Here is a 12,477-nt window from a genome sequence, read left to right as displayed (position 1 = left end):
GATGGATAGGCTGTATTCTCAGTGATGTCACCGCTGATCTCTAGTGATGGATAGGCTGTATTCTCAGTGATGTCACCGCTGATCTCTAGTGAATGGATAAGCTGTATTCTCAGTGATGTCACCGCTGATCTCTAGTGATGGATAGGCTGTATTCTCAGTGATGTCACCGCTGATCTCTAGTGAATGTATAGGCTGTATTCTCAGTGATGTCACCGCTGATCTCTAGTGATGGATAGGCTGTATTCTCAGTGATGTCACCGCTGATCTCTAGTGAATGGATAAGCTGTATTCTCAGTGATGTCACCGCTGATCTCTAGTGATGGATAGGCTGTATTCTCAGTGATGTCACCGCTGATCTCTAGTGATGGATAGGCTGTATTTTCAGTGATGTCACCGCTGATCTCTAGTGATGGATAGGCTGTATTCACAGTGATGTCACCGCTGATCTCTAGTGAATGTATAGGCTGTATTCTCAGTGATGTCACCGCTGATCTCTAGTGATGGATAGGCTCTATTCTCAGTGATGTTACCGCTGATCTCTAGTGAATGGATAAGCTGTATTCTCAGTGATGTCACCGCTGATCTCTAGTGATGGATAGGCTGTATTCTCAGTGATGTCACCGCTGATCTCTAGTGAATGGATAGACTGTATTCTCAGTGATGTCACCGCTGATCTCTAGTGAATGGATAAGCTGTATTCTCAGTGATGTCACCGCTGATCTCTAGTGATGGATAGGCTGTATTCTCAGTGATGTTACCGCTGATCTCTAGTGAATGTATAGGCTGTATTCTCAGTGATGTCACCGCTGATCTCTAGTGATGGATAGGATGTATTCTCAGTGATGTCACTGCTGATCTCTAGTGATGGATAGGCTGTATTCTCAGTGATGTCACCGCTGATCTCTAGTGAATGGATAGACTGTATTCTCAGTGATGTCACCACTGATCTCTAGTGATGGATAGGCTGTATTCTCAGTGATGTCACCGCTGATCTCTAGTGAATGTATAGGCTGTATTCTCAGTGATGTCCCCGCTGATCTCTAGTGATGGATAGGCTGTATTCTCAGTGATGTCACCGCTGATCTCTAGTGATGGATAGGCTGTATGCTCAGTGATGTCACCGCTCATCTCTAATGATGGATAGGCTGTATGCTCAGTGATGTCCCCGCTGATCTCTAGTGATGGATAGGCTGTATTCTCAGTGATGTCACCGCTGATCTCTAGTGATGGATAGGCTGTATTCTCAGTGATGTCACCGCTGATCTCTAGTGATGGATAGGCTGTATTCTCAGTGATGTCACCGCTGATCTCTAGTGAATGGATAAGCTGTATTCTCAGTGATGTCACCACTCATCTCTAGTGATGGATAGGCTGTATTCTCAGTGATGTCACCGCTGATCTCTAGTGATGGATAGGCTGTATTCTCAGTGATGTCACCACTGATCTCTAGTGATGGATAGGCTGTATTCTCAGTGATGTCACCGCTGATCTCTAGTGATGGATAGGCTGTATTCTCAGTGATGTCACCACTGATCTCTAGTGATGGATAGGTTGTACTCTCAGTGATGTCACTGCTGATCTCTAGTGATGGATAGGCTGTATTCTCAGTGAGGTCACCACTGATCTCTAGTGATGGATAGGATGTATTCTCAGTGAGGTCACCGCTGATCTCTAGTGAATGGATAGGCTGTATTCTCAGTGAGGTCACCACTGATCTCTAGTGATGGATAGGCTGTATTCTCAGTGATGTCACCGCTGATCTCTAGTGATGGATAGGCTGTATTCTCAGTGATGTCACCGCTGATCTCTAGTGATGGATAGGCTGTATTCTCAGTGATGTCACCGCTGATCTCTAGTGATGGATAGGATGTATTCTCAGTGATGTCACCGCTGATCTCTAGTGATGGATAGGCTGTATTCTCAGTGATGTCACCGCTGATCTCTAGTGATGGATAGGCTGTATTCTCAGTGAGGTCACCGCTGATCTCTAGTGAATGGATAGGCTGTATTCTCAGTGATGTCACCGCTGATCTCTAGTGATGGATAGGCTGTATTCTCAGTGATGTCACTGCTGATCTCTAGTGATGGATAGGTTGTACTCTCAGTGATGTCACCGCTGATCTCTAGTGATGGATAGGTTGTACTCTCAGTGATGTCACTGCTGATCTCTAGTGATGGATAGGCTGTATTCTCAGTGATGTCACCGCTGATCTCTAGTGAATGGATAGGCTGTATTCTCAGTGATGTTACCGCTGATCTCTAGTGATGGATAGGCTGTATTCTCAGTGATGTCACCGCTGATCTCTAGTGATGGATAGGCTGTATTCTCAGTGATGTCACCGCTGATCTCTAGTGGACTGATGGAGTTGCAGTTGATGGAGTTGTAACACTATAACTTCCAGCATGCCCGGACAGCCGATGATTGTTTGGACATGTGGGAAGTTGTAGTTTTGCAACATCTGGAGGTCCAAAGTTTGAAGATCACTAATATAGAGGACGTCTAAACTAAATACAATATGTAAATGTGCGCATATTTTCTGCCATGTAAACACAGTCTCCTCCAGTTACATGTAGATATATAAATCTCCCTAAGGGGACACCTCCCAATTGGGGACAACCAGGCTTATGTGCCGGCCCTACCTTGTACATGGGGTCACCGTCAGGGGGGTACAGCCAATACCCCAGTAAGGGGCCCAGGCCGCCGCCGCCGCACCCCCCTGCAGAAGCCGCAGCACAGAAAACCAATGTTTAAACAGTGATCTCCTGTTTCTGTACGTCCACAATTCACCCCCCTCCTTCCCTGATCCCCCCCGTGCCAAATTATCGCCCTCTTTACTACCCCCTGTGCCATTTAATTCCCCTTTATCCCCCTTTACCACCTTATAAAGAGGGGGTGATGAATTTCCACAGAGGGTACATATACAGGGGGTAAGGGGGGGGGGGGATAATTTGGCACAATGCACGGGGAATAAGGTGGCAGAGGGAATAAAGGGGGATGAAATGATCCGGGGGGGGGGGGGGGGGGAGATAAAGACACTGGGAGATTCTACTATAATATTGATTGTTATCATGTTTTATAGGTGACTACTAGAGATGGGTGAACTTACAGTAATTTGATTTGTCACAAACTTCTCGGCTCGGCAGTTGATGACTTTTCCTGCATAAATTAGTTCAGCTTTCCGGTGCTCCTATGGGCTGGAAAAGGTGGATACAGTCCAAGGAAAGAGTCTCCAGCCACCGGAGCACCTGAAAGCTGAACTAATTTACGCAGGAAAAGCCATCAACTGCCGAGCCGAGAAGTTCATGACGAATCGAATTTACTGTAAGTTCGCTCATCTCTAGTGATTACACTCTGAAGTGAGTGCAGGACAGGATTTCATCATTTAGGAGGATTTTTGAGCCTTTTTCCCAATAAGGGACACCTCTCAATAAGGGACATCTCTCAATAAGGGACACCTCTCAATAAGGGACATCTCTCAATAGGGGACATCTCTCAATAGGGGGACACTTTTTTCTTATTGCCTGAGAGGGTCCGCCCTTGGGAGATTCTACTGTAAATATGTGTGTGTATATATGTCTTCCAAATTATATAAAAATCTTTAGTTTGACCCCCGCCCTATTACCCAAATTATAAATTAAATTACACAAAGCTCATAAAGGCAGCGAAAGACAACTGTGTGTACAAGATACTGGACTACAGTAAATGACTTATCTGCTTTGTGCTATAATGTAATCTATTTATATCTGTATAATGTATCTATATTATGTATCTTTATGCAATGAAAAAATCCTTAATAAAACTTGTTGAGCCATATATACAGTGGGGCAAAAAAGTATTTAGTCAGCCCCCAATTGTACAAGTCCTCCCCCTTATAAAGATGAGGCTGTAATTATCATCATAGGTTATAACCTCAACTATGAGACAGAATGAGAAAAATCCATAAATCACATTGTCTGATTTATAAAGAATTTATTTGTAATGACAAATCGCAGAATTCTTTTTCTACTTTGTGTTTTTCAGTTTGGTGTTTTTTTATCCTTTTGGTGCGTTTTCACTCATTTTTTTAGCTCCTTGACAGTTTTGCAAAGTTGCAGCATGTTGAGCCTATGATGTTCTTTTTTCCCTGAAATCGTGTAGTTTTTCTCCCATAGAAGTCTATGGGAGTAAAAAAAAAAAAAACGCCAAGAAAAACGACATGTGGGTTTTAACTTTGGCGTTTTTGCAGGCAGTTTTAATTTTTTTTTTAATAGAATTTAGGGTACCATTAAAAAATATATATATTAAAAAAGAAGCAGTAGTGATGGAAAAAATTGTGTTTAACAAAATTTTTCTTTTTTATAACAACATTTTTATACATTTTTAAACAGAGATCAATTTATTTTTAATATTTTTTTAGGCATTACTATTACTCCCAGCATGGAACACACTGTTCCATGATGGGAGTAGTAGTTCCTGTACTAATAGACAGATCGCCCCGGGTGTCACTTCGCTGTGATCCTCCTGTATAATGTATAGATGTGGCGGATGCTCTTCTATGGTCCCCTGCACTGATGTGTGTGTGTATATATATATATATATATATATATATATATATATATATATATATATATATATATATATATATATATATATATATATAATATGTATGTGTGTGCAGGGGACCATAGAAGAGCATCCGCCGCATCTATACATTATACAGGAGGATCACAGCGAAGTGACACCCGGGGCGATCTGTCTATTAGTACAGGAACTACTACTCCCATCATGGAACAGTGTGTTCCATGCTGGGAGTAATAGTAATGCCTAAAAAAATATATATAAAAAATTAAAGAAAAAAAAAAAAAAAGTGAAAAATACACAACAACACTACATTTTTATTATTGTCGGCTACATTTTTAGTTTAAAAATTAATAAAAATTTTGTTATAAAAAAATATAAATTTTGTTAAATATATATTTTTTTGCCATCACTAATGTATCTTTTTTTTTTCTTTTTTTTGGTGTCCAACAATTTTTGAAAAAATGTCAAAGGGGCCAAAAAGGCAATTCCTCAAAGACAAAAAATGCCAGAAAAACACAGGAAAAGGCTGTGGCGTTTTTTTCTTGCATTTTTTTGGTCCACAAAAAACCAAGTGGAAACTTAGCCTTAAGGGTCTCCACTCGTTACCTGTATTAATGGCTCCTGTATGAACTTGTTTTCAGTATAAAAGACACCTGTCTACAACCCCAAACAGTCACACTCCAAACTCCACTATGGCCAAGACTAAAGAGCTGTCGAAGGACACCAGAAACAATATTGTAGACTTAAACAAGGCTGGGAAGACTGAATCTGCAATAGGCAAGCAGCTTGGTAAGAAGAAATCAACTGTGGGAGCAATTATTAGAAAATGGAAGACATACAAGACCACTGATAATTTCCCTCCATCTGGGGCTCCACACAAGATCTCACCCCGTGGTGTCAAAATGATCACAAGAACGGTGAGAAAAAATCCCAGAACCACTCGGGGGACCTAGTGAATGACCTGAGAGCTGGGACCAAAGTAATAAAGGCTACAATCATACTACCAATCTGAATGATGCCACAATTGGTTGACTAACAATGTACGCCAACGAAAAATAACCAATTATGTAAAATACCAAGTGTATTCAATATATATAAAAAAACAGACTTACCGTATTTTTCGCCCTATAGGAAGCTCCGGCATATAAGACGCACCCAATTTTAAATGAGGAAAATCGAGAATACAATGTAAAGTATAGGTCACAGTGATCTTCAACCAGCGGACCTCCAGATGTTGCAAAACTACAACTCCCAGCATGCCCGGACAGCCAACGGCTGTCCGGGCATGCTGAGAGTTGTAGTTTTGCAACATCTGGAGGTCTGCAGGTTGAAGACCACTGATATAGGAGGTAATACTCACGTGTCCACACCGCTCCCGACCCGTCACTGCTCCTCACCGCTGCCCTGGATGTCGCCCTCCATCGCTGTCGCCGCGTCCCCGGGGTGTCCCCGTCGCTCTGGAATGTCTCTGCTGCCCGGTATCCTCACTCCTATTGGATGACGGGGCGGTGTGCGCGACGACGTGATGATGACGAAGGAGAGCGCCGGCCATGCAGAGGATCCCGGCACGGAGCAGACACTGAGGAGGCAGGTAAGGTCCCTTCCGGTGCAGCCGGGTTAGTGTTATTTTCGCTTCAGACGCGGTGGTCAGCTTTGATCGCCGCGTCTGAAGGGTTAATACAGGGCATCACCGCGATCAGTGATGTCCTGTATTAGCCGCGGGTCTCGGCCACGATAGGGGTGTATTTGCCGTAAGAGACGCACCAACTCCCCCCCCCCCCCAGTTTTGGGGAAGAAAAAGTGCGTCTTATACGGCGAAAAATACGGTATATGTAAAAGATAGAAATATTAAAATACAGGCACTGAGGATGACAAATACATAAAAACAATGGGGGACATTTATCAAAGCATTTAGAAGGTTTATTTATTTATTTTTTTGCTTAAAATTGTCGCAAAAAAGTCGCATGTGCGACTACTCTATTTTTTGTGCGAGTTTTTGATTCTGCAGTGCCCTAAGCAAAAAAAAAAAAAAAAAGAAACTTGTTTACCAAAGCAAAAAGGGATTTTTGGCTGGCAGTGGTCAGAGATTTATCAAGTGCGGAAGTCGCAAAAAAAAAATTTGCATCACATGAAAAAGCCCACAAACCTACAAAATTTACTCCAGCTCAGACATGGCGGAGAAAAAGCCAAAACCGAAGCAAAAAATAAAAATAAAAATATTTGCTTATGTGAAATAAATTTATCGACAGGCTGAAACCAGGTGATAAATAAGTCGCAAATAAACAAAACAAATGTAAGAAAAAAAGATCTAAAAAAAGGAAAACATAAGCAAACACCGATAAATGTCCCCAATAGAGAACGCAGCTCAACCCGAAAAATAAATCCCCATAATGATCAGCAAAGAAATGAAGAAACAAGTCGGACAACAAGAGATGAAACTGCTGTAAAAGGACAAAGGACACTTAGGACTGGAAAGGCAAAACAGGAGAAAACAGCCTAACGACAATAAGACTTCCTGCCATGTATGTTACCAGCTCCATCCCCAACGTACGTTTCACGTTGCTTCATCAGGGGGCGTGTCTAAACCCCCCTCTCAGTTGGGTATATATATTGAGCATCGGCCAATCCAAAGAAAGTCCATAAACCATTGACAGCCAACTTATCCCATACATCCAAATACAGATACAAGTCACTGCCCATAAACCTCACCTGGTCCACATCATACCTGATAGTCTCTGACCGGCGTCACGTGTCATGAATGCGTCCGTCCCATCCGGACATACCTGGAATGCGAGTTCCTAAGCCAGAGCCCGGGCTGAGCGGAGAGGGACGGGGAACGCCCGAAGCGGTCACTTGATACAATCACATGACCGGGGTAATGGGAAATTAACCCATGATTGGAAAGTGAAGCGGGTGAAAGGTGACCTATATAGAGCCTGAACCATATTGTACATAGGCCTCCCAGAGGTGACCAAGAGAAACCTAAAGACACGGACAAAGGACAGACATGAAACATAGAACACCCAGTGAAAAAAAGGGGCAAAAGCAATAAACTTGGTCATGTGATTCTATCAGGTGACCGCTTCGGGTGTTCCACGTCCCTCTCCGCTTAGCCCGGGCTCCGGCTTAGGAACTAGCGTTCCCCGTATGTCCGGATGGGACGGACGCATTCATGACACGTCACATGCCTGTGGTGACGGGGTGGTGCTGGTGATAGTGTAGGGTATATTGGTGTTAACCATTAATTGTCGTGATGCCAGGGGGCGGTTTCCTCAATGTAATAGGCAGGGAGAAATAACAGAATGTCCACCGCAGATTTTATGAAGTAAACTTGAAGTAAGTTTACTGTATATTTTATGCAACGGCATGGAACATAACAGTCTTTGAGAGAGAGAACCGGGATACAGGTTCCTCACAGGTTTGACGGGACTCCGGGATCAATGAGCTTTGGCGCTAGCCGCTGTGCTACTATTTTTTAGGAGATTTGAGTCTCTAGTAGTCTCACAGGATTCAGTGATTTGAGCTTTGAGTAACTCACGTTTAGTGGCTGCGGATTCTTAGGCTTGAATTGATGCGCTTGGCTTTATAATCCGGAACGAAGAGAGAGAATTTAGTGGCAGCAGCCCCTTATATATTAAGGGGAAGGGACAAAGCTCATTGGTCAGCAGAACCTGTCAGTCCTGACCCAGTGAACCCTGGGTATCACATGACCCAAAGGTCCTTAAACCATAATACAATTAATTTAAGGCACGTGACCTAAGGTCCTATACAGAGGTATTCCTATATAACATATTAAATATACATATTTATACATTAAATACCATTGATATGAGGCGACTAGGGGTTAGTCCTAAAGGTGAGCCCTATACTCATGGAGGGAGTCTGGCTGAGGGGACATTAGACAGAGGAACAGGACCAAGTCCTATACTGGGACACCACACGCTGTTCAGAGACTATCAGGTATGATGTGGACCAGGTGATGTTTATGGGCAGTGACTTGTATCTGTATTTGGATGTATGGGATAAGTTGGCTGTCAATGGTTTATGGACTTTCTTTGGATTGGCCGATGCTCAATATATATACCCACCTGAGAGGGGGTTTAGACACGCCCCCTGATGAAGCAACGCGAAACGTACGTTGGGGATGGAGCTGGTAATATGCATGGCAGGAAGTCTAAGGCTAGGTTTCCACTTGTTTTTTTCTGGCAGTTTTCGGATATCTGCCACTGCAGTTTTTGAGCCAAAGTCAGAAGTGGATCCATAAGGGAGGAGAAGTGTAAGTCCTTCCTTTATATGTCCTATTCCTTTTGAATACACGTCTGGCTTTGGCTCAAAAACTGCAGTGGCAGATATCCAAAAACTGCCAGAAAAAAACCAAGTGGAAACCTAGCCTTATTGTCGTTAGGCTGTTTTCTCCTGTTTGCCTTTCCAGTCCTAAGTGTCCGTTGTCCTTTTACAGCAGTTTCATCTCTTGTTGTCCAACTTGGTTCTTCATTTCTTTGCTGATCATTATGAGGATTTATTTTTGAGATTGAGCTGCTTTCTCTATCTGGACCTTTTGTTTTCCCTGTAATCTATGTATTTATGTGACCTCCTTACCATCTCCATTCATCTGTACTGGTCATCGTCAGTGCCTGAATTTTAATATTTATGTCTATCTTTTAAATGTATGTCTAATATATATATATATATATATAAATATATATTCAATAAACTTGGTATTTTACATAATTGTTTGTATTTTGTTGGTGTACAAAGGATACCATCAGTAACACACTACCCCGCCAGGGACTCAAATAATGCAGTGCCAGACGAGTCACCCTGCTTAAGCCAGTACATGTCCGGGCCCGTCTGAAGTTTGCTAGAGAGCATTTGGATGATCCAGAAGAGGATTGGGAGAATGTCATAGGGTCAGATGGAACCAAAGTAAAACTTTTTGGTAAAAACTCAACTCGTGTTTGGAGGAGAAAGAACACCATACCTACTGTGAAGCAAGGGGGTGGAGACATCATGCTTTGGGGCTGTTATTCTGCTAAGGGACCAGGACGACTGATCCGTGTAAAGGAAAGAATGAATGGGGCCATGTATCGTGAGATTCTGAGTGAAAACCTCCTCCCATCAGCAAGGGCATTGTCATGCTGAAAGACCCAGCCACGTTTCATCTTCAATGATCCCAAACACACTGCCCGGGCAATGAAGGAGTGGCTTTGTAAGAAGCATTTCAAGGTCCTGGAGTGGCCTAGCCAGTCTCCAGATCTCAACCCCATAGAAAACCTTTGGAGGGAGTTGAAAGTCTGTGTTGCCCAGTGACAGCCCCAAAACATCACTGCTCTAGAGGAGATCTGCATGGAGAAATGGGCCAAAATACCAGCAACAGTGTGTGAAAAGCTTGTGAAGACAGAAAACATGTGACCTCTGTCATTACCAACAAAGGGGATATAACAAAGTATTGAGATGAACTTTTGTTATTGACCAAATACTTATTTTCCACCACTTTGCAAATAAATTCTTTAATAATCAGACAATGTGATTTTATGGATTTTTCTCATTCTGTCTCATAGTTGAGGTTATAACCTATGATGGAAATTACAGCCTCAATAAATTTTTTTTATATATATATATATATATATATATATATATATATATATATGTTTTCCTGCATCACCAATTGCTCAGGACGACACAATATTCCGGCAGACGCACTTTGTCGCGGTGCGCCAGCCGTAAGGTAAGAGGCGGAGTCCAGCATCTGGGGATAACTCTTTATTGGATGTAACATAACAGGTGAACAGGTGTAACAATGTATTCAGGACAAGCCTATACCTGAGCCAAAAAATAACACAACAGGACACATCCCCCTTATGGATTCCTCGTCTACCCCTAATTTTTCTTTCCGATTCAGAAATGTCAGCCGATCCTTCAGATATTAATAGCGGTGTCATCACTAAACCGCGTCGCCGTACGACCGGATCAGTGATTGGCGGCTGACAGTAACATAATATACATGACTGGTCATCTGAGGAACTTACGTTTTTAATTTTTTTTTCTGTAAACTTAACCCCTTCACATTTTATATGTACCGTAAGCCCCGATCGCAGTGAAAGCCGCCATTTTTGGTCTCAGGCATTAAGGGGTGAGGCCCACTAGGGTCATGGATCACAAATGGCGCATGAGTGATGGTTTAACAATGTTACACTGTATATTCTATATGCAGAAAAAATGGCGCATACAATGATGCGGCTCTCATTTTGGGCGCCATATTGACTTTTTTTTTGTAGTTTCATACATAACCCGCTTTTTGCCTCACGCTAATTTACTGAGCCAGAAAAATGGCGGCCTACCAGGCATCTTGGCGACCGTACACCTAAAATCCCTGTTATTTAATATTTATATACGACATGCGATAAATAATTCTGTGCGCCGCTCTTCCTTCCATTGTCAAACTTCATAGTGTTTGTTATAAAATAATAATAATAGACAAAAATATATATATACTGTATAATAATAATAATAATAATAGTTTGCTGACCGGTCAAGTAATGCGATAACCATGAGTGGATTAAAGTCCCAGCAGCATCTGCGGCAGAGCGGCGACTAAGCTTTGGATTACTCATTTCTGGGCTCGTCCTACGTACACGCGCGCGCAGCGCCCCCCCCACAGGTCACGTAATACAGTATAAAATCATCACAGTTCTGTTAGCTAAGGATAAACACACACACACAAAGTCCTTATAAAAACACAAAGGGTTAATGTCACGACTCAGGCCTCTTCAGGGACAGAAAATCTTAGTAAAGCAGGAGCCATCAGGGCGGGGCTAACAAGGCAGGGGTGGGGCTGAGCTGAAATGATCAACATTTCGGAATCTATAGACAGCAGTCGGAAAATCTCCAAAATTAATGCATCAAGTCCTTATAAACCCATGAATATGTACCTGTCAAAGGGAAGCAACCTGAGGCCAAAGCTCTGACTTATTATTTCTGAGCACTGACTTATTAGCTGAAAGTTTTGACTTATGTCAGAGCATGGCTAAATGGCAATATAATTAATGCCATGATGTCAGAGCATTGACTTATCTCTAATTATTGACTTATTATCTCTAATTTTTGACTTGTTAGCTCAGATCACTGACTTATTAGCTCATTATATTGACTTAGTACTTATCTCAAAACACAAAATTATCTACTTATTGCAAACCACTTAAAAGGTTCTCTAAGTCTCAGACTTTTCCAAGCGAAAAGCACTGATTTATCTGAAAATCTGATGTGCACTGAGTTATTATCTCACTAATTTAGCAGATTGAGTCAGATTCAGAGACCGCTTTGTCAGACAGATCTAGGAGATCTTGAGCCGTCAGGATGATATTGACTTATTACTTCAGACCCCTGAGAAATTACCCCAAGTCCCTGACAATACATAATTGCTTAGAGAGAATATCTCAGACCGTAGGGTATTCATCTTTTCAGAAAGCGGAGATACTATCTCAGAATCAGAGCAGTCTAAAGTATCTAATACACTAGTGACGAAGTGATTGGGACAACAACACCTGAGATACTGTAAACGGATCACATCCTTCCAAGGGAGCGCAGATATTGTCTCGGTCACCAACTTCTCAGACCATTGAGATATTGGCGGCGTCTTGCTACGAATTACTGAGCAGTAAATGAACGTCTTAGATATCATCACAGGAGTCTGAGGTAATAAGTCAGGATTATCTTGGTGCCCTGTGATATTATCTCAGTGCGAAGACTTATCAGAAATCCTGACTCCTCTTAGTGAGACACTATCTCAGTCCAGGATTTAGTATTTCTGAGCACTGATTTATTATCCCACTCCCTGATTTATGTCAATGTCTCAGTCACTGGTTTATTTTCATAACGTTGGATTTATTCCAGTCCCATCGATGACAGCGCCTATT

This window comes from Hyla sarda, chromosome 8 (assembly GCF_029499605.1).
Source record: "Hyla sarda isolate aHylSar1 chromosome 8, aHylSar1.hap1, whole genome shotgun sequence".
Lineage (NCBI taxonomy): Eukaryota > Metazoa > Chordata > Amphibia > Anura > Hylidae > Hyla > Hyla sarda.
This window is presented reverse-complemented; position numbering follows the sequence as displayed.